This window comes from Castor canadensis, chromosome 18 (genome assembly GCF_047511655.1).
Source record: "Castor canadensis chromosome 18, mCasCan1.hap1v2, whole genome shotgun sequence".
Taxonomy (NCBI): domain Eukaryota; kingdom Metazoa; phylum Chordata; class Mammalia; order Rodentia; family Castoridae; genus Castor; species Castor canadensis.
In genome coordinates this window covers 41,759,729-41,781,689 of record NC_133403.1, presented here as the reverse complement: position 1 = coordinate 41,781,689, position 21,961 = coordinate 41,759,729, and the positions used below count along the sequence as shown (strand labels likewise).

The window sequence follows — 21,961 nt, the reverse complement described above, 5'->3', positions numbered from 1 at the left end:
GCTGCCCACCCGGCGCCTCGCCGCCATCTGCACACCCCGCGCCGGCTCTGCGGGCCACGACCGCCTCCTAGGCCCCGGGGTCGGCTGCTCGGCCGGGGCCTGTACCGCTGCGGGCGCCGCTCTGACCTTCGTTCCCCGCGGTCCCCTGGGACCGGCCGCGGCCCAGGCCCGTCCCGAGCGATGGGTTGTTTTCCTTTTCTTTAACCCACTGCACCGCCTTCCAGCGCCCCCAGCCCGCTCGCTGGCCCACGCCCCATCCAGAAAAGAAAACACGGACTACGGCGCGGCCGCCCAACTCACTCCAAGTACGGGCGGTGAGCGCCCCAGGCCGCGGACTCCGCGCGCCCACCCGCCCTCTCCTCCGGGGACACCTCACAGGTGCGCCTCCGAGCCGCGCGCGCGCGCTCCGCACACCCAGACGCCTCCGGGGGACGGCGCGCGTGCGCACGCACGAGGCCGGCGAGCCCTGGGGAAACGGGCGCCGCACGCATGCGCACTGCAAGGCCCGCGCCCCGCCCCTCTTGCCCCCACCTCCGGCGCTCGGCGCGCGCGCTCCCGTTCGCTTCCCCTCTTCCACCCCTTCCCCACACCCCCTCGCCCAGGCCCGCGTTACCCAGGGCAACCGTAGTGCAGCCGCACCTGAGCTGTGCGCCTGCGTCCCACCGCCGGCCCTCCCTTCCCCTGCGCCCTCGCCCCCGCCCCGCCGCAGCTGGGGGGAGCGGGGCGTCGCCCCCTTCCCCTCCCAGCCGAGTATCTATCGGCTCCCCGCCCCTCGCCACACTCACAGACCCGCAGCCGCGCCGGCGCCGAGTCCCCAGTCGGACGGGTCAGCGCGGCCAGGCCTCGCCGCCGCCGGCTCCCAGCGTGCACCGCGGCGAGCGCTCCGAGAGAGCCGGCGGGATGCGCCGGGCGGGCGGCGCCCACTGACCCCTGGGCGCCCCCGCGGCAGGGCCGCAGCCCGCACGCCCCGCCCATGGGCCGCGGGCCTCTGCCGCCGCCGCCGCCGCCCGCTCGGAGGATCGCGCCGAGTCGGGCAGTCGCCGCCTGAGGATCACACCGGTCGCGCCGCAGGTGAGGCGGGGCCCGAGGCGCGCCCAGTCCAGTCTCGCACACCTGGCGGCCCGGCGGGGACCGGAGTTGGCGCACTTGATCTTAGAATAAACCCTGTCCCCTGGAGGAGGGGGGCTGTCCCCCTTGTCGGGCTGTGCGGGTGGGCAGCGGTGTCCCCTTGGTGGAGACAACTCGGGGAAAACAAGTGGGGCTCCGGGACCCCGCGCCGCCCCGGGGTCGGGCAGCCGTTGCCCGCAGGGCTCCGGGTCGGGTGCGCACCTGGCCGGCTCGGCGGGGAGGGGCCGCCGCTGCCAAGCCCCGGGTGGGATCGCGGGCACAGAGGGATCCGCATTGCAGGTGCACCGGGAGCGCCCCGGGCCGGGCCGGGCGGGCCCGCTTGGTCCGGGATGCTGGGGCGGAGGCCGTGTGCATCCACCGCGCCCCTCCACCTCCCCCCGTAAGTTGTGCGATCTCCAGGCCCTTTACGTAAGCACTCGGCCTTACAGCGTTCCCCGAAGCTCTGCTGCGGGCGAGAGTTTTACCCTAAATAACAGTTTGCTGGTGGTTTCCCGAAATCGAGCCTAGTGCGCACCGACTGCGGAGCTCCAGGCTCGGATCCAACGCCCCTGCGAGTGAGTCCTCTAGTTTGGCTAACTTACCTTCTCATGCCGACCCGGACCGTTTAATTTCAAAACGTGATGTGAAGCAGGATGAGCTGATCCTCTAATGAAAAGGAGGTGGCCGAGGGGAAAAATATAACCGTGTCCTGTAATGTAGGTGGCACTGCTCGGCTTTATAGCAAAATGCAGACTACCAGGCTCTAATACTTCAGCATATTACGAATTTCTAGAAACCCGTGAGAGTTTTAAAGCCTGAACCGTTTAAAAACGATGAAATTTATTTTTAACACATTGCTAATTGATGAAGTGATTTTTTTTTTGGACACCTAAGAATTCCTTGGCATTTTCTTGCCATTGGATTTTAAGGGAAAAGATGCTAACATTTGAAGATGTTTTGAAATTTGTTATTTCTTGTGACTGTTGGCCTGAATGACAATGTTCAAATACGTCTGGAAGAAGGCTTTAAGATTTATGATTCTACACGAATGTGTGCGCATATTCACACACGAGTGGAAAACCTTAAACTAGGTTCCTCCGCTGTGTATAATTTCTTAGTGAGTTGAGCTTAGGTATATCTACAATACAAAGTACAAGCCAGTTAGTTGTGTGAACCGGATTTGAGTAAAATGTGTTTACTGTTGACTCTTAAAAGAAATAAATGAATCCTTCACTTACAGTCGATCATTCATTTTGGGTTAAGTGTTTTGTCTGTCATAAGTTGGAAAATTGATTTGCATATCATTATCTAATTGCCAGGATGCATTTGCAGCAATATTGATGGGGCTGATGGGCTGAAGAAATACTTATGAGGCATTTTCTCATACTGCTCAGATTTCTGGCAAGCAAGATCTTTTTCCTTCTGTCTAGAGCAAGGTCAGCCCTAGTAGACCCTAGCTACAGACACTAAAATAAAATTGGTCATATATACTGGGCTGCGTATTGTCAAGGGCAAGTGACAGGTGCCTTTGGATGCCTCCCCACAAAGGCTGCAGTAGACGTTTGAGCAACTGTGGAACTCCAGAGCAGTCGGGTCGTGCTGGCCTCCCTCACTGGGAGTTGTCACCGCTCCAGCTTTGGGGTCTGGTCAGGGAGGTGAAGGCACCCCACATATTTGGAGGTCTGCAGTGCAGCAGAGGGGCTTTGCTTGCTTAGAGTGACCCTGAGCCCAGCCCAGGTGCTAGTTACCTGTCGGAAGACAGGTCCCTCTGATGTCAGCACTTCCGCCACTCCTTCCCTGGGCATCCCTGTGAGCTGGTTCCTCATCCAGCACTGAGGTGGCACTGGGCTCTGGGAGGGGCTTGCTGAGAGGGTCCCCCATGAGCGGCTTCTACAGTTGGGGGGGCATTCTTACCGTAATAAAGCACTCTCACATTTGGTGTGGCATTTTAAAAGTGCTTTGTATTTCTTCCCTTGAGTTTTATTTTCCACAATAAACATTTCATCAAGAGGAAAATTAACCTTTTCTAGGAAGCAAGCCAAGGAGTTGTTTTTAAAACTGAACCTGTTAGTCATTCTTTTGAGAGCTTGTTGTGAAGGTCTGTAGTTTTCCCTTGGCCGAGACTAGTTTTCGAAGGTCCTGATGGAGGGAAGGTGCTTGGCCTTGCCAGCATTTTACTTTGTTTATTTCATTACACAAAACATGACTCGAGTGCCACGGCAAAGAGTCCGGTCATGCAGTCATCCCCACCTCAGCCGGTGGTCGGTATGGTTTTCCTGTGTATGCTGCCGCGGAAGAGCCCAGCTGAGCTCCAGCCACAGTGCTCTGGAAGGATGGAGTGAACAGGAGCCTTATGTTTGAAGGAGAAAGATGGCCCTATGCTGGCCTTGGAGGTGACGAGTGCTCTGTAACAAGCAGTAGGTTACCGGGTGTGTATCTCAGTGCTGTGCTAAGTGGGTCAGCCCGGCTAGGATGCTGGCTGTTGCCAAAGAGCCTAGGCTGGAAACCAGGCCAGTGGAGTCAACTTTTGCTGCTGTCTCCAGTTCAGGAAGAAGTTAGAGAAAAAGCAGTTCCAAACTCGAGTCTGCCTGGGCTTCATTTTTGAAATCCTTTAAACAGCCCTCCTGTCTTTAGCAGATGCATTGATCTCATGCTTCGAGCCTTTCACCCATCAGCTGAACTTGGGTGTGAAACGTAACTGACTGACTGCAGGTTTGTTTGAACATGGAAGGCTCCTTTTGTTAGAAAATGAGAAACCAAAAATTCAAAGTAGAGGTTTCTATTCCTTCAGAAAAAAATCACAAATGCTACTTTAAACACGATTACTCTGTCAATAAATGAGTAAGGCAACCCTTTAGAAAGCAGCCTCTGTAAAGTCAAAGTTACGTTGTGAAGCTTCTAGCTGCATCACACGGTCATCTTACAGGACCGCTTTCTTGTTTTTTGTTTGGGTTTTTGTTTGTTTGTTTGTTTTGGTGATATTGGGATTTGTACCCTGGGCCTTGGGCTTGCCAGGCAGACACTCCCCCACTTGAGCCACACACCCAGCCCTTTGGGCTTTAGGTATTTTTGGGATAGAATGTAGAATTTATACCTGAGCCAGCCTGTTTACAGGGATGACAGGTGTGCACCACCACACCCATCTTTTATTGGTTGAAGTGGGATCTAACTTTTGCCAGGGCTGTCCACCTCCCAGGTAGCTAGGATTACAGACATTAGCTTTAAAAGGCCTCTTTGTTAATCAGAGAATTGTTTATGTTTTTATGCAAATCCCCACACTAGAGAGCAGACCAAGAGTGGTAAGTCAGGCTCTTCCCTTCTTACCACTGTCTCAGAAGTGACTCCAGGGAAGGGAAGCCCCCACTCCCCTTCCTTCTTGATGCTGAAACTTGGTTCCATCTGACTTCCTTCCCTGCAGCAAAGGGAAGGAGCAAGCCTAGGAAGCCTGGTGTGCTGCAGCACTTGGTTCCACTTCCTCCTTGCTGCCTGCTTTGCTAGTTCACACTTCCTGCGGGCTCCTTTCCTTTGCTCCTGAGCACCCTTCCCGCCCTGAGAGCAGCCCATGCCCTGCTCATGGGCTGTCCAGGTAGGCGTGCTTCTGAGGCCGCCTTCTCGGCCATTTGCTTACTGACTGCTGAGGCATCGCTGCTCCGCTTGTGTATACCAGAACCCCCAGGATTATCACAGTATTGTCGGAGTCCCACATTTGATTAGAGATGGGGGCATGACAATCAGAAAGGCCAGCGTTGGGGTAACGCAGAGTATGCAAGAGAAAGTCACGGTGTAATTATCCTTGGATCTGTTTTTCTAATGGCTCTACCTAATTTTCCAGTGATGAGCAAATAAAGGAGGCTAGGTTTATACCCCACCTGATATCAAAGGCAGCTTTGAACCTGTCTTCTCCCTCTGTGGCTAGCGCCATGTGAGAGCAGACCTGTGTTGGAGGAGTCTAAGTGTTGCACAGGAGTAAGAAGGCGCAGTAGTACAGAGAGGTTACGAGGTGCTGCCCATCCTATTTAAGGAGGTCCCATCTTTGACAGTGAGTCATCTTTCTCTTCTAGTTCGGTCCCTGTGGCTGCCATAAGACACAGGGCATGCTTCCTGGCATGCCCCATTACTCTGGGAAAGGAGAGGCTTTCTCTTTGAGGAGAGCAAGGCTGCAGCACGTTCCTCTGTGACTTTCAGCATCTGCTCTGGGAGATTGGTTTAAGTAGACCAACTACTTCCCACCAAGAAAGTGGTCCTGGGCTGGTGGAGTGTCTCAGGTGATAAAACACCTGCCTAGCAAGCATGAGGCCTCAAGTTCAGGCCCCAGTACCGCCAAAAAAGAAAAAAAAGGTGATCCTGGTAGTCTTTGACAGAAAGAGTTTATTGGCCCAGTAAGGCTGTGGGGTTAGAACCCAGTGCACAGACTGTCAAGGCCGAACCTTACTGATGGAGGGCAGAAGCCGAGTTTTTAGGGAGGGATGCTACGTGGAAACAAGAATGACTGAAGCTAGGCTGAACGTGGTAGCTCACACCTGTGCTCCCAGCTACTCAAGGCAGATAGCAAGAGGATCGAAGTTGGAAACCAGCTTCAGCAAAAGTCAGTGAGACCCCATCTCAATCAATAAACTGAGCAGGGTGGTTCATGCCTGTCCTCCCAGCTACACAGGGGGCAGAGGTAGGAGGATCATAGTCTGAGACCATCCCCAGGCAAAAACACAAGATCCTACCTGAAAAATAAACAAAGCAAAAAGGTTGGGCATGGCTCGGATTAGTAGAGCACCTGCCTAGCAGTGTGAGGCTCTGAGTTCAAATCCAGCATCGCCACAAAAAAAAAGCAAGCAAGCCAGAAGTGGGACTGCTTAGAAGGCAGGGTGGGTGGTGTCCATCTGGAACGCTCTGTGTCGCACCCATAATTGCTGGATGGAGCTGGACCAGCTTTGGATGAGCACTGGCGAATTCTAGAGCATCATGAATTTCACCCGTGAGCCTGTGAGCTCCTCAGGTCAGCAACCTCAGAACTGTAGAGTCCATTGGAAGAAGGCCACAGCCATGCCTGGGACTGTTGAACGGCAGTGTGTGTCTGCTCAGTACACTTTGTACTTGGCAATGAAGTTCCCTGACATCCTTGTCACTGTGACACACTCTGGGTCCTGCGGTTGGAGGAGAGCCAGACATCTCCTAAGCACACCCACCTTCTTAAGTGACAGTCCAGATTTCTGTTTGTTAAAACTCTTGTGTGCCATCTGTAAGTTGGCCACCCAGCCGCTTGGGTCAGGCTCACAGTTCCCTTTTGAGGTGTCACCACCTGGTCTGCTTCTCTGTGGTGGTGAAGGCCTTAATGAATGGCAGGCTGTACAGCCTTTCTTTACAATCCATCCTGTCCATCGTGAGCTCCTGTTTTAAATAGACACATGTGGCAGGACCAGGAAGAAGATGGCACAGAAGCCTTTCTGACAGTCACGCATTGACCTCTGCGTGTGAGCATCTTCTGTACAGTGAAATTATGGAAACCTGCGCCCAAAAACCATTTTCTTGTTTGAATAAAACTAATATGGGTGTATCTACAATTGCCCGCCCGAGCTGCTCTCTTTGTCCTGACAGCTTCTTCCCTCAACACAAGCCTCACAAATAGGGCGACTCATACAGTGCTGATGAGTGGCACAGGAGAATTGGGCACAGCACCACAGCACCCGTGTAGCCATGCCTGGCATCCATCCTGGTTGTGTGCACCTGGCTGTGGGACACAGCAGGCCATGGGAGCCTCCATCAGGCCGTCTGCAGAGCCCCATTCCCGTCCAGGTTCTGGTAGGGGACCAGGTCAGCATGGGAAGGGTGTCTGGCCATGGTACTCACCAAAGAAATGATGTTTTTAAGACAGCCCCAACACAGGATAACATGGAGCCCATTAAAACATGGCTCCTCCAGGAGTGGGGAGCCTACAGTTTTATAGACAACTGTGCTCAGGGGAATCCAGAAAAGCAAGGAGGAAGAGCGGGTTGCAAGTGCAACACATTTTGTCTTCTGGATGGAGTGGGAGTGCGTTGCCAAGAAGAGAGGGGACTTCTCTGCTGGAGACAGTCAAACCCCAAAGACCAGGTGTCTTTTCCGGAAGTACTAGTCTTTTCTGCTCAAGTGCGCACAGTTTAAATGGCACTCCAGCGTCTATTTAAATGGCAATATATTACAAGATTTAAGTTTGTAGTTTTAAAAAGGCACCAAACACAGCTGACGGTCATCTGCATTGAGTGATTTTGCCATCTTCATTAGGGCTTAAATAGCATGTGTGTAGAAAGACCCAGCTGACCATCCACTGTCCGTGGGGTGGTCAGGTGACAAGGTTGCTCTCCTTTTGAGTTTTAGTCTCTTTCCAAGTCCTTAGGCAAATGTCCACTGTGACCGAATTACCTGGTGCTCTACCAGCTCACAGGGAATTCAGGGTTTTAGTAAACAAAATGTACATTAAAGACAGCCATGATTGTTACTTCCAAGCACTGAGGGAGAAATGTGACACTAAGCCGTCACCCAACTAAGAGAAGTAGCACACTGCAGGCTGCCATGCCAGGCTGCCTCTGACACCAAGGTTCTCAGTAGAGCCCACTGCCCACTCCACCCATATGGGAATCAAGTGTCAGCAACTCAGGGCCTTGTGCCTGCTAGGTAGCCCCCACACCCCCAGCCCAAGGATGTTCCTTTTTTTTTTTTTTTGCATGAATGAGTCAGTGTATATACTGTCACTTGGGTCTGCCCATCCCAGGATGTGAGCTGCGGGGTTGGTGGAGGAGCTCAAGTGATAAGAGTGCCTACCTAGCAAGTGTGAGGCCCTGAGTTCAAATCCCAGTACCGCCAAAAAACATTTTCTCAGAACGTGAGCTGTATGAGGGTGGGCTGTTTCTGTCTGATCCTTGGTGTATTCCAGATGTCCTCCTTAGAGCCTGGCTCCAAGATGGTAACACTTTGTATTGCCTGCAAAGGGAACCCTAAACTCACACAACTGTGTGGGAAAGATTTGCTTTAAGAGGCCTAAGAAGCTGGGCGCATGACTCAAGTGGTAGGGCACCCTCCTAGCAAGCACAAGGCCCTGAGTTCAAACCCTAGTACCACCACCAAAAAAAAAAGTCCTAAGGAAACAGTAGCAATTTAACTCTTATTGCATTGGAATACCCCCATTCTTGTTCTTAGTCCAGGTGTCTTTAAGATAAATATTTTCAATCTGCTCCTGTCTTTTTAAACTTCAATTTTTAACGGGCTTTCATAGCCGGAGTCATTGTTTTCCTGTAGACGAGCTCTTTCCCAACCAGAAAACCACTGATTTCCTAGCTCAACACTAACTTCTCTAACTCCTCCATTAGATTTGTGCAAAGTACAGAACTTCACATTATGGCTTTTTGTAGACAGGTTTCCTGAAGCCTGTGATGTCTGTCCCTTGATGTCTCCCAGCCTGAAAAGTGTACCTTAAACTTCTAGTGCACGTGAAAACCTAGAAGTTCTGCATGATTTCATACATTTCTCTGAAATCTTAAGGTTTACACAATTTCTGATCTCCTTAAAAACTAAAATTCCCTTGCATTCAAGAAATGCTAAAGCCTGGGGCTGGTGGAGTGGCTCAAGTGGTAAAGTGCCTGCCTAACAAGCATGAGGCTTTGAGTTCTGACCCCAGTACTGCCAAAAAAAGAAAGGGGGGAGGGAGAGAGAAATTTTAAAGCCTTTAAGTGGTGTTTCCTGGAGACTCACTGCCTGTCTAGATCAGGTATGCCAGGTCAGCCTCGGTGTGTTCATTAATTGCTTCAGAAGTGCACATGTTCTAAGCGTGATACTAGACAGCTCATTTGGGGTTCCAGAATTCCGGCACGCACCCTCTCCATGTCTTAACTCACTTTAGTGTTTACACTAGAAAACCAGAATCTCCTTCTATCAACACAGGCAGGCAGGGAGTTTCCGTGCGCCCTGAGCAGTGTGGGTGAGCAGCTGGAGCCCCGCCCCGCACCTGCCTGCCCTTTGCCCCAGCATCTTAGTGCTGTGCTGCAGGAAGGAAACCGCATATGGCGCAGGCCTGTCCATAATCTCTCTACACCTGAAGTGACAGGAACCTAGCAAACCTAACCCTCTGGTCAAGAGAGGAGGAAGGGCTGCTTGCCACTGGAGCCACTGACCCAGGCCTCCACCCAGGACAGGCCGGCAGTACGCAGTTGCAACAACCCCGAATGGCTCCAGGCATTGCCAGGTGTTCCTGGGAGCACTGTCACTCTAAAGGGCATCACTGTCGAACACTCTTCCTTTAATTCTTACTGGAGTGGGGGCCGGGGGACTGCGGACTGGACTCGCCTGACGTCTGCACCTGAGCCACACGCCCAGCTCCCCACATATTCTTTGGAATAAAAAAACAGCAACTGTGTCTTTCACCTGCCACAAAACCATGACCACGAGCAAAGTAATAACAGCTGCTTAGGTAGGAGTGTCCTGTGCAGGGCAGTCAGGTGACAAGCAGGCCTGGTCCTTTCGGGCCCTGGTAGCTCAGCCTCCTCCCCACTCCTCATTCTGTTCAGCCATCGATGCTGACTTGAGCAGGTCAAGCTCTAACCACATTTAAATAAGGGCTTTGTCAGCCTCTGCGTTAGTCCTAATCTTGTGTTATGAAGTCAGACACCAAGGTCCCCTACCCTCCAGCTAGCCAGAGAACCTTTGAGGGTTCTTCATTTCCAAGGAAGAGGAATTGAGTTACTAAGACGTTAAATTAGCAGGTAAGGCCACCAGGTAAAGCATTTTTAAAGAAATCTGCAGCACCCTGTAAGGCCCAGCTAACACACAGAGCCGTGTGTCTCCATACGTTTCTGCACGGAGACCCCAGCATCCAGCTCTGGGGCATAGCGGGCATCGAACCAAGACAACATCAAGCCAGGACAGTGGCCGCTTTTCTGCAGCTTCAGGGAACATACTGTCTCCTCTGAGATGCCTTCTCAGAAGCATCTCGAGGCCGAGCATTGAGTGAAAAAGAGTAGATGCAGACTCAAGAAGCTTGCAGCTGGCAGCACGCAGAGAGGAAGGCAGAGGAGAGCGATGTGACATGAGTGAGTTGTGCTCTGACTCTGGACAAGGACACTTACATTCCAGGGCATGGAAGGCCAGCAGGATGGTGCATGGGCTTTGGAGGCAGTTATGACTCCCAGCCCCCCACCCACTGGCTGTCACCTTAGTGCCGGTGTAAGACAGGGACACTGATGTCTACCCCTGGTGTTGACAGAGCTTGCAGCACAGCGCCTGGCACCCACACGGCAGTCTTCAGCGAAGGGTGTTAGACTTTGCTCCAGAGTTAAGGGACGTGGGGCTACCATGCTTCCCTTCCTCTGCACCCCACTTCATCCCTGCCAGACTGATGGGGAATTCCCACCCATTGTGTACGAACCCAGCCCTCCTCTCTACCAGCTCAGCTTTTTTTTTTTTTTTTTCATTTTTCTTTTATTATTCATATGTGCATTCAAGGCTTGGTTTATTTCTCCCCCCTGCCCCCACCCCCTCCCTTACCACCCACTCCACCCCCTCCCGCTCCCCCCCTCAATACCCAGCAGAAACTATTTTGCCCTTATCTCTAATTTTGTTGTAGAGAGAGTATAAGCAATAATAGGAAGGAACAAGGGGTTTTGCTGGTTGAGATAAGGATAGCTATACAGGGCATTGACTCACATTGATTTCCTGTGCGTGGGTGTTACCTTCTAGGTTAATTCTTTTTAATCTAACCTTTTCTCTAGTTCCTGGTCCCCTTTTCCTATTGGCCTCAGTTGCTTTAAGGTATCTGCTTTAGTTTCTCTGCATTAAGGGCAACAAATGCTAGCTAGTTTTTTAGGTGTCTTACCTATCTTCACCCCTCCCTTGTGTGCTCTCGCTTTTATCATGTGCTCATAGTCCAATCCCCTTGTTGTGTTTGCCCTTGATCTAATGTCCACATATGAGGGAGAACATACGATTTTTGGTCTTTTGAGCCAGGCTAACCTCACTCAGAATGATGTTCTCCAATTCCATCCATTTACCAGCGAATGATAACATTTCGTTCTTCTTCATGGCTGCATAAAATTCCATTGTGTATAGATACCACATTTTCTTAATCCATTCGTCAGTGCTGGGGCATCTTGGCTGTTTCCATAACTTGGCTATTGTGAATAGTGCCGCAATAAACATGGATGTGCAGGTGCCTCTGGAGTAACAGTCTTTTGGGTATATCCCCAAGAGTGGTATTCCAGCTCAGCTTTTTTGAGCAGCCTTCAGTATTCAAATTTAATCTGACACTAGCTTGTCTGTCTGACCTTCTTTCCACCACTCTCCAGAATGCTGTTTCTGGGTCAGATACTTTATGGTGTAGCATCACTTTTAAGGTTTTTCCATTAGGACTCAGTGCCCCCCACCCTGCCCACCTTTGTCCCACCAGGCCTTATTCATCCAACAGTCCTTAGGTTCCTCCAGGTGCTTGGCAACATGGAAAGTGCCAGGATTGCCATGAAAACCGAGGCCAGCCCTGGCCTCCAGGGATCTGCTGTGCCTGGTAATGGGAGACAGGCAGGAAAATGAGCTGCAGGTGCAGTGACAGGTGCAGCTCGGCAGGGTCCCTTCCCCTGGCTCCCACACTTGCCATATATACCTCGTGAGGATTTAATTACAGATTGTTTACTTTGTACTTTAATGGCCAAGTCTCCCATCCCCAAGTTAATTGTGAGTGTGGAATTGAGTACACAGGGGGCACTTCAGAAACATATGCCAGCCTGATCACTGATCTCTAGGCACATGGTTAAAAGGATTGAGTGCCTGTCTGTTGCAATAGGCATTGTAAACGTAAAAAGATAAACTAAGGCTGGGTGTGGTAGCATACAACTGTAATCCCAGTACTACAAATGAGGCAAGGGGAGCACAAGTTCAAGGGTACGTAGCGAGAACCTGTCTCAAAAAGCAAGAATTTAAAACAAAAATCGACAGTGATGTTGGGCTCCTGGATATCCCCAAGCTCTGGGGGACTCAGTGGTCCCCAGGCTTTGGAATTCATGACAAATTCAGGAAATAGTGCGTTTTTCCCCCACTGGGCAACTCTAAAATGAAAGTAAAGAATTGTCCTTTGAGTGGGATGAAGTCAGCTTCAGGCAAACGTGATAGCACCCTCCCCTCCCGTCATTCCATCACAGCTCAGGAAGAGCTTCCCCTGCCTTTCCAGGTTTCCGATCAAAACTGAAGGTTTTACGTGGGCTCAGCCACCAGGTCCGCAGTAAGAACTGACTGACACGGGTGACTCATGACATGAACCTTCCAGGTGCCAGTAAGCTGTACCCAAGGAGACACTTTGAGCCACAAACTCCCCAAAGACACGTGTCAACTGCCCTTCCCTACCCCTTCCTGGTGGCCACCGAGAACTAGTCCCAAGCTCCCCCATCCCCACCAGCACAAAACCTGCCCTGGTCGGTGGGAGGATGAGGCTGGTGAGGGAGGGTAGGTGAGGTCACCACGTCGCAGCTGTAGAGAGCCCTCATGGGGAGGGCTGGGGAAACCCACGGGGCGGAAAGCACTTGCTCTTGGGGAGGTGCAGTGCTAGTCAGGTAGAAAGGCCAAATCTTAGCTGTTGATACCTTCTGTGAAGATGTATGACAGTGGCACTTAGAATAAAACTGAAGTGGCCCCTTCAGTGCAAAGTGAGAGCGGGCCCAGCAAGTTCCATGGAGGCGCGTGGCTGTAGCTCCACATTGGCATTGGGGACAATGACAGTAGTAACTAGTTGCAGGCAGGGTTCTAAATGCTGCCACTGTGTCACTTGGCCTCTTTACATCAGCTAACCCAAATAATGCCAGACTCGGTCTAAGACACAAGCCGTGTTTCACGTACTCAGCAGCTGCCCGTGGCCGTGGCTTTCGTGGACATTTCCATTGTCATGGACATCTCTGCAGCTTCCCGCTGAGGTAGGCGTCCCTTTCCTGTTCTTCACAAAGAAAGTGAGGCAGGGGCTCCCGAGTGCCATGGTTTGCAGACTTAGCAAGTGGCAGGGCTGAGTTCCAAACTGCAGAGCCCAGGGTGACCTGTCACCATGTTGCCAGAGCTCACAGATGAATCTGAACACGCCACATCAAGTGGAAAGTAACCTGCAGAGAACACCGCCCCCAGCAAAATCTCACTGGGTGCCGTTAAGATTTGGTTGAAAGAAACCCTGAGCACAGCTGGGATCTCTTGGGACTGAAAGTGTGTCCTGGGAAGCGGGGAGGGAGCTGCAACGCACCAGGAAAACACCAGGCCTACAGGACCCAACAAGGCAGACATGCAAGATGTCTGTGCCTCAGTTACCCCATGTGAGGTGGGAAGAGAAACGGCACCTGTGTCATAACTGTCGGGAGACACAGAGACAGGTGTGGAAAGCACTCAGCACCACGCTGGTGCACACAAGTGCTAGGTTAGTGGTGGTGACCAGAGTATCGGCAGCAGAATGTTCCAGAATGTACAGGGAACAACCAGAACTGTTAGGAGGCTGCTGGTCCTTACCTCCTAGTGGTGCATGACAATAACTGCTTCCAAACTCCCAAATTGGGCACTGAAGAACGCCCCAGGCGGGCCCTGGGCACAGCAGGTGACAGCCTTGGGAAACAAACGTGCACTTCATCCATCACTCGTGTGTAAATGTCACCCAGGGTCCATAGTCTGAGCCCCAGCTCTTCAGGTGGCAGAGCCATGTGGCTCTTAGGATTGTTTCAGAACTAGGTAACTCAGCCTTGCTTGTACACACATGGTACACACCGGCTGGCAGTGTACTGTTCGTGCCTACAAAGTGCTCTTCTGTAATTTCTTGTCCAGATATACTTGACCTAGAGGCTGTGCCAAGAAAAAGTCAGTTATCAACACAGTTCCTGTTGTACTTTTTTTTTCTTTTTTTTTTTTGTTTTTTTTGTAGTACTGGGACTTGAACTTGGGGCCTACACCTTGAGCCGCTCCACCAGCCCAATTTTTTGTGATGGGTTTTTTTCAAGATAAGGTCGTGTGAACTATTTGCCTGGGCTGGCTTCGAACCACAGTTCTTCTGATCTCTGTCTCCTGAGTAGCTATGATCACAGAATGAGCCACTGGCATCCAGCTATTTGTTTTTAAGACAGGGTCTCCTGGTGCAGCCTAGGCTGGCCTCGAACTCATGATCCTTCTGCCTTAGTTTCCTGAGCACTGGAATTGCAGGTGTGGCCACTGTGCCCAGCTGCTGTTACACCTTCAATGGCAGCAAGCACCCTTTGGAAAGGCAGGGTCAGGCAAACGAAAGGCATCACAGGCTGGCAGAGAGGCTCAAGTGGTAGAGTGACTGCCTAGCAAGCGTGAGGCCCTGAGTTCGAGTCCCATTGCTGCCAATAAAAAGCATCGTTGTGCATGCTCAAGGCCAGCACGTTCCCCAGCCCCGAGTGACCAGCAGGTGCAGCCTGACCTGACTCAACTGGAGGGCTGGGACATCCGACCTAAGAATTTCAAACACCACATGGAAACCTGGCATTTAAACTGAACTTGCTAAGTTCCAGAAATGTAGCTACATTGGGTGCGTAAGTAAAAGCAGGCCATCCTCACAAAGGGCCACAACCACGGGTTATAATTTGTCCCATTTGACATAAGGTGAAAGGTCAGAGGCAAACGAGAGAGTTGTGCAGGTGAAAAGAATGGCAAGAGCACAAGAGAAAAGTTGACTTTAACAAGGTCAAGGTACTGTGGATAGAAATTATCAGACTGCTCCTCATTTTTTGAAAAACCTTGAGAACATGAGGTATGGTTTCCAGAATCTTCTGTCTCCTCCCATGGCTAATTGAACCAGGAACACACAGCCATCCTGCTTCTTCTTTTTGTGTTCATTTATTTCTGCTGGGTTAACGCACTAACGGTACAGATCTGATGCAAAGGTGAGCCCTAAAATAACCCGCACTGTGCCTGCCCACCTCACACCCTCATCTGGGTCTTGGCATTGCTATGCCTTCTACAGGACAGACCCTATTTTTCTTTCTGTGTGGTGCTGAGGATTGAACCCAGGGCCTTGTGTTTTCTAGGCAGGATCTCTACCACAAAGCTACAACCCAGCCCTTTTCACTTTAATTTGTTTTTCAGGGTCTCGCACTACTTATGCTCAGGCCAACCACAAACAACATCTCCTACCTCCACTTCTGGAGTAGCTGGGATTACAGGTGTGATCCACCACACAAGCCCATTACAGACCTTCTCAATGTGGGGTGTTTTTCTCCTGCCGTGGACCTTAATCCATGATTCACTAAAGACTTGCAACATAGAAGCCTGGGAGTTCTCTTGTTCCCTGATACAACAAAGAGCCATTGTGAGCAGTAGGAGCTCAGGGGAGTTGGGCTGCAATGTCACCAGCAAGCAGGCCTCATTTACTCTCCACAGCACAATAGGCCTTTAAAGAACTGAATAGTCCATGCAGAAATGGTCACAGAACTAGACCAGAAGTCGAGGGACAGGTGGCCTTAAGTGGACGACGTGCTGATACCTTCAGAAAATGAAGCTCTAGGGAAGAGGTAACTCTAAGAAGTTTATCTTCTTTTGAAAGATAGGCTATTCACTCAAGCTGCGCTAGTCCAAAGAAATAACCGCCTAGTAAAGACAGAGACCCCACTGGGTTCAGTGGCTCAAGCTTATAAGCCTAGCTACTCAGGAGGTAAAGATTGGGAGGATCACTGTTCAAGGCTAGCCCAGGGAGGAAAAGTTAGCAAGACTCCATCTCGACCAATGGCTGGGTGCTGTGGCACACACCTGTCGTCCTATCTGTGTGGAGAAGTCAGAGGAGGAGATGGTCCAGGCCAGCTCAGTCATAAAGCAAGACCCTATCTCAGAAATAATGCAGCCAGGTGCCAGTGGCTCACACCTGTAATCCCAGCTACTCAGGAGGCAGAGGTCAGGAGGATTGAGGTTTGAAGCCAGCCCTGGCAAACAGATTGCAAGACCCCATCTCAGAAAAAAAAAAAAAAAAAAAAACCTTCACAGAAAAGTGCTGGGGGAGTGGCTCAAGGTGTAGGCCCTGAGTTCAAGCCCCAGTACTGGAGGGGGAAATACACAAAGGGCTGGGGACTGGGCTCAAGTGGTAGAGTTGCCAAGGAAACACAGGGCCCTGAGTTCAACCCCAGTACTGCCAGTGGCCAAACAAACCCAAAGACCCTATTGTCGCTCACTGGAATGAAGTGCCTGACCGCGGTGGCCTTGCACTATTTGAATAATTTCAAAGCACTCTGGTGTCCCCCACCCCTGCCATCGGAACTGTTCTGAGGTAATTATTGTAGGCCCATTTTGCAATGCCGAGGACCTAGCAGAGCTCTTCCAGCTGTGTCACAGGACCAAGTGTCCTCTCTCTGTCTCAGATGCCCCAGCAGGTGCAGCCTAAATAGGGGCAGTGCAGCTAGTGAAAATACTGACACCTTCACCTTTCCTAAGTGACAAAGCGCGGCCCAGGTGGAGGGCATGGAGCCTGGTTAATGAATGCTTTGTGTCCCTTAAAGGTTGTGCTGCCCCTAGCCAGGCCGCAGCACGGGCAGAAGCAGCCGTCACTGGAGTCACTCGAAATGGTTCATCTGCGTGGCCAACCATGGAGAGCAGTGTAGCAACTACAGTTTAGCCTGTGGTCATAAGGACCCATGTGACAACCCCCCCTCCCCCCCAGTCCCCTCCCGTCAGTTGTGTCATTGAGTTCTCCACCAGCGGACAGTGAGTCTGCCGTGGCCACCATCCGCTGTGGGAGTGGAAACGACACACAGGACCATTTGTGTGGAGTTGTGGGGTCGCAGTCATTCTGGCTTGTTATAAGCGTACAGATGACATTTCTAGGAAACCAGGACCGTCTCAACTCTAGCTTGTGAAACAAATGTTTGGGTGACCCTGGGGACACTTACCCTGCTCAGAAGAGGAGGGGGACGCAGTGCGAGGGGAAGGGCCCTTGGCCACCTCCTCCGCTAGCAGTCCCTTCTGTCTGAGCTATTCTCTGTGAGACCAAAAGTTTGCGGTCACTGTCCAGGCAGTGTGCCCAGGCCCGGCCAACAGCTCTCCATGGGCCTGAGGTCAGCAGACAGTGCTGTACTCCTACCTCCTGGGCTGGGCTCTGCCCCAGAGCACAGGGTGGTGACATCGGGCATAGATGGCCCCATTTCGGTGAAGCCTAGAGCCCTCCCACGGGCACGGGGCAGAGCACTCAGGCGTGGGCCCACCTTGGCCAGCACAGCACAGCCACCTGCTCTACGCACCTGCTTTCCTCAGGTGACATCTGCACGCGGGCCACGCCTCGTCAGTGCACAGGGACTTAACATGGTTTTTCAGTAGAAGCCAAACAGAAGAACTGTGGGACAGTAGAGAGACAGGATGGCAAATCCACACAGGCCTCCCGTGACTTCCCAGACAGATTTCCATGGTCTCCGGGTCGAACTGCATCTGGCCTGGCGGCTTTAAAGTAGGGCTGTGCGCCCTAGGAGGATAGTGGAATTTGTGCCAGGGGCCTTGTCTTCTGGGATGGCCGCTGAGGGCAGACCAAGGGACTGGGCAGTGTGGAGGCAGGATGGTGCCCAAGACCCCGCCACTGTCAGCCGCCGCACGTCTTGGTGACGCTAGGCCTTGCTTCTGTAAATCTTGTCCATCTAGATAAAGTAATGACGACTGTAGCAATCTGAGATTACCTGGAACTATAAACTCACATTCCCACAGCGTTGGTGGGTATTTAGTGTTTGTCTTTGGAGACGTCGCCTTCTAATTCTTCTGGCTGGAAGGTAACTCGTCTCTTCTCACCACTAAGAGTTCCTCCTGCCCTAGGCCCCTGAGTGTTGGGATTACAAGCGTTTACCACTGTGCCTGGTGTGGATATATAATTTTTAACCTGCTTTTTTCTTTTTTTTTAACTTAACCTATCACAGACATATTTCCTTGTCAATAAATACAGATCTGTGGTATCTGTTTGTTTTGTTTTGTTTTTTAGCAGTACTGGGGTTGGAACTCAGGACCTCATGCTTGCTAGACAGGTGTTCTATGTGGTGCCTTTAGTTATTACATAGACTAGATGTGACCAGTGACAGACATTCAGGGGACTTTGTGTGTGTTTGGTTGTTTTTCTCTGCGACCTTTTGGGACAATGGGGGCTGCCCAGTCCGAGGATAGGAGCCTCCCAGGCCTCCTTAGGCACGGAGGCAGGCGAGGCTGCTCATGCTGCAGCCTGGACCTGGCCAAGCCAGAGCCAGAACAGCTGTTTCTATTAGGTTAAAAAAATTCTTTAAGAACTCTCAATAAACAAAAGACTTTTGCCTCTTTTAAAAAAACTGTATCCTGTGCTTTTGACACTTTCTGCTTGCATTTGTGACAGTGTTGGCTCTTTTTACCAGAATATTTCTGGAGTCCTTGTCAACTGCACACCCTTCTTTGAAATGGTGTCCTTTTCCTCGTCACTTGCAAGTTGAATTTCTTAAGAATGTGTGCAAGTAGGAATCCGAGGGTCCCACGACAAACAACAGTTTATTTCTCTAGGTCACTGGGAATTCAGAGCAGCGTCCAAACTCATTTCAGTTGTGGGGGGGGTCCTTTCTGAAAAGCGGGGGCTCAGGACTAAGAGTGATGGCCTCATTAGCGTCGGGCCATTTTTAGCCCGACGCTAAAAATCCTTTCACAGGAAGAAGCAGGTTTACTGTCCCCCAGGGCGCCTGCCCTGCCTGGCTCTTCCTGAACGCAATTCTCCTGTGAAAATGGACTAAATGCCACCAGAAATTGCTTCTGTGTGCTTTGCCGTGGTCCCCTGAGGAAGGGACGGGAACTTGTCTGCTGGCTCACTTCTGTGCTTGCTTGGTGCGCAGGAAGCAGTCAGAGCACCAACTGTGCTGTGCCTCGTGTGCCCAGATGCCATGCCCAGACACGCTGGCACTCCCAACAGCCCTGCCTGTCCATCCACGCTCTTTCCCAATGTCGGCAGCAAGGCTCCTTCAGGCCTTGATTTCTCAGTCTGGACACGGGTTGCTGGCCTGCTGATGGGACTCCTTTTTTTTTTTTTTTTTTTTTTTGCAGTACTGGGGTTTGAACTCAGGACCTACACCTTGAGCCACTCCACCAGCCCTTTTTTTGTGAAAGGTCGTTTTGACATAGGGTGTCACAAATTATTTGTCCAGGCTGGCTTCGAACCATGATCCTCCTGATCTCTGTCTCCTAAGTAGCTGGGATTACAGGCGTGAGCCACCAGTGCTCGGCTGTGACTGTTTCTTGTAACCCTAGGTGTTCTCGGAACCCTGCGTCCACTCTGAACCGCCGTACCTGGCACTGCCACGTGGCCACCTTGCCCCCACCTTCGCCGTCCTGATGGCTTAAGTGGCAGGACAGGGAGCAGGGCAGAAGGTTCCCACAAACCCCCTGGGGGACCTCGAGCCCAATGCTCAGATGCTGGCAGTCTGGTGAGGGCCACACAGTGGCCATAGGGACAGGGTCTTTCAGAAAGCAAAGGCGTGGGGACCCCAGGGCCCTGATCCGTCACGGAGAGAGAATGGAGTGTGAGTGGGATCTGAAACAGCTCGCTGTCACTGACTCACAGCGGCCACCTGGGCACCGGCGCTGCTTCTGCAGGTGCTGACATCACAACCCTGCTTCTGCGGGCTTTGTGTTCAGCTAGAGACACGTCTGCTTTTGATAGCAGGGGAGCAAGACCCTTCCCTACCAGAGCTGCTCCGTTTCTTCAGTCTACAAAACGTAGACGCTGTGAAATACGGCTCTGGCTTGTGGAGGCGTTCTGGGATGAGGTCATGCAGTCGATTGATTGAGGCGATGTAATGGATTTTGTTCCACTCGGCACCATTAGGAAGGATATATCTGAGGTGCATCGTAGCGCGTGAGTCCAGACGGGAGGGAAGGGCGGAGGCTGAGTAGGGTTGCCAAGAGAACAGCCAGACAGAGGGAACGAGGTGTGCAAAGGCCCTGTGCTGAGAGTGTGCAGACGCCACGGGGCCAAAGGACACCAGTGTGGATGAGCACAGAGCCATGGGGGACCAGGTGGGGACAAGGCTAGGCAGGGCCAGGCTGACCAGGCAGGGCCTCTGGGCACATGGAACTCGGACCCAAGAGCATCAGAGGGAGGCAGGTGAGCAGCGTGTGCTCGTGTGGAAACCTGGGCAAGTTGGGGTGCACATGTGAGAGGTGCTGAAAGAAGACTGTATTTTGGGAAGGGTAAAAGGGCCAGGGTGGGGCCCAACAAGTGCGAGTCCCTGAGTTCAAACCCAGTGCTAGGAAAAAAAAAAAGGTGGGAGCTGGGTTAGAGGAGAGTCTGGCTGTGCTTCCTCCCCACCGTCACAGTGACACTGTTTCCAGCAGAGGTGGCCGGGCTGAGCTGCTTTTTGCCCAGATACCCTGTGCTGACTCAGCCTCCAGAAGGCTCTTTCAGCCTGGCCCTGGAGAGGCGTGTGCCATGGGATGGAGGAGGGCGAGGGGAGGGTGCCCACGCTCTCTTCCTAAGCGAGCCTTGCTTTGACAGCGTGCTGGGGAGGCCCACGAAGCCCACCTCCAGGAGACTTTGCCGGTCCTAAAAGCTAGTCTGCTGGTGGGTCCTTGGGGATGGCAGTGCCTTTCAACAGGGGGATTTCCTAACCAGGAGCGTGGAGAGCTGGGTGAGCAGTGCTGTCACCCAGCACTGTGGTGCTGTCACCCTGCGCTGCCTGGCCTCAGGCTTTGTGGAGGAGTCTCACCTTCCCCTCCGGGGCAAAAATGGCTGCTCTGCGGTTTCAGAGTGTGGGGATTGATGTGTACCATCAGAAAGGGTCTGAGTTTCTTGGTGGAATTGGATCCTCCCAGCCGTGGGACCTTGCACACAGGCCCCACCCAGGCCGGGAAGAGCTGCAGGTCTCCAGGCGATGCTTGGTTTAGGATTTCTGTGCCAGTGAGCGCTTTCCTCAGGAGGATCATGAAAACAAATGACAGTGATGGGAAGGCACTTTGTGCTGAGACAGGAGAAAGGTCCATAAATAAAATGGTTAGATCACTATTATACATCAGTGCCCGGACAGGAAGGAGTAGCACTTTGAGTTAGGGGTGGGAATTACACTTGGCTGTTGACAGGCCATTTGTCGTCAGGCTGGGAACAGTCAGTGGTTGGGGTCCTTCCTCTGGAGGCCTCCATTAGAGATCTGTCAGCACCAGGGGACAGCACAGTTCCACACAGGGGCTGTGTGGCCAGCTTTTCTGTGCCGTCTCAGAATACGATGGAAAATCTATTCAAGTCTAATTGCTGAATTTACGGAAATTTTCTGCCTACTGAAGTGATCAGGAGCCAGTGGCCACGTGGCCCACCCTTCTTATTAGGATCAAGGTGACCTTGTCTTCTTTTTAGGGTCACGGTGACTTTGTCATGAGGCGCTCATTCCCCTGCTTCTGCTGGACTTGTCTGGGAACAAAGACTGCAGAGCTGTGTCTGTTCCCAGGGTGGGGTGGGGCCCAGGAAGTGCCAGTCACTGGGGACCTGTCATCGGCTGCTCAGGGCAGTGTCTCCGAGAGGAGAAGGGGGAGAACCCAGGCCCTGCTGGATCAGTTCATGGCAGAGGCTGAATCTGGAGAGCCCACCATCTGTAGCGTGTGCGAGCCGTGCCCCGTGACCGCTGCCCTTTGTCTCTGGCCACCAGCTCTGGGCAGGTCGCATTAGTCATGGGCGCAGACACTCGGTGTCTGGCTCATCCGCCAGGCCGAGAGTCTCCAGTAAGCCTCTGGGACCAGCTCCATTTCTCCACCGAATTATCTGCGTTCTCAGCCGGGTCTCCTTGGCCTAATGGTGGTTGCCAGCATCACTCCTGTCCGTCTGCTGGAGAATTCAGTTACAGCAGTGGTGAGGAGGCACGGGCAGCTGCTCTTGTCCTCTGGGAATTCAGTGGTGTCGCTG

The 21,961-nt window shown here is 52.3% G+C and overlaps 2 protein-coding genes across 23 annotated transcripts in view; one reads left to right on the top strand and one right to left on the bottom strand.

Moving 5' to 3' along the window:
• Nucleotides 1-896, bottom strand: part of Znf664 (zinc finger protein 664) — a 29,614-nt gene extending 28,718 nt beyond the window's left edge. For 4 of the 22 annotated variants that reach the window (XM_074061126.1, XM_074061125.1, XM_074061127.1 and 1 more), the window contains exon 1: nt 301-455. The gene's annotated coding sequence lies outside the window, so the exon portion shown is untranslated. Of the gene's footprint in view, nt 1-126; nt 264-300; nt 456-785 lie in introns of those variants that run through there. The other 18 variants (XM_074061123.1, XM_074061122.1, XM_074061124.1 and 15 more) reach the window with 10 other exon arrangements.
• Nucleotides 897-920: 24 nt separating this feature from the next.
• The window catches only part of Ccdc92 (coiled-coil domain containing 92), a 28,805-nt gene continuing 7,764 nt past the window's right edge, over nt 921-21,961 (top strand). The window contains exon 1 of the mRNA XM_020161469.2: nt 921-1,071. The gene's annotated coding sequence lies outside the window, so the exon portion shown is untranslated. The remainder of the gene's footprint in view (nt 1,072-21,961) is intronic.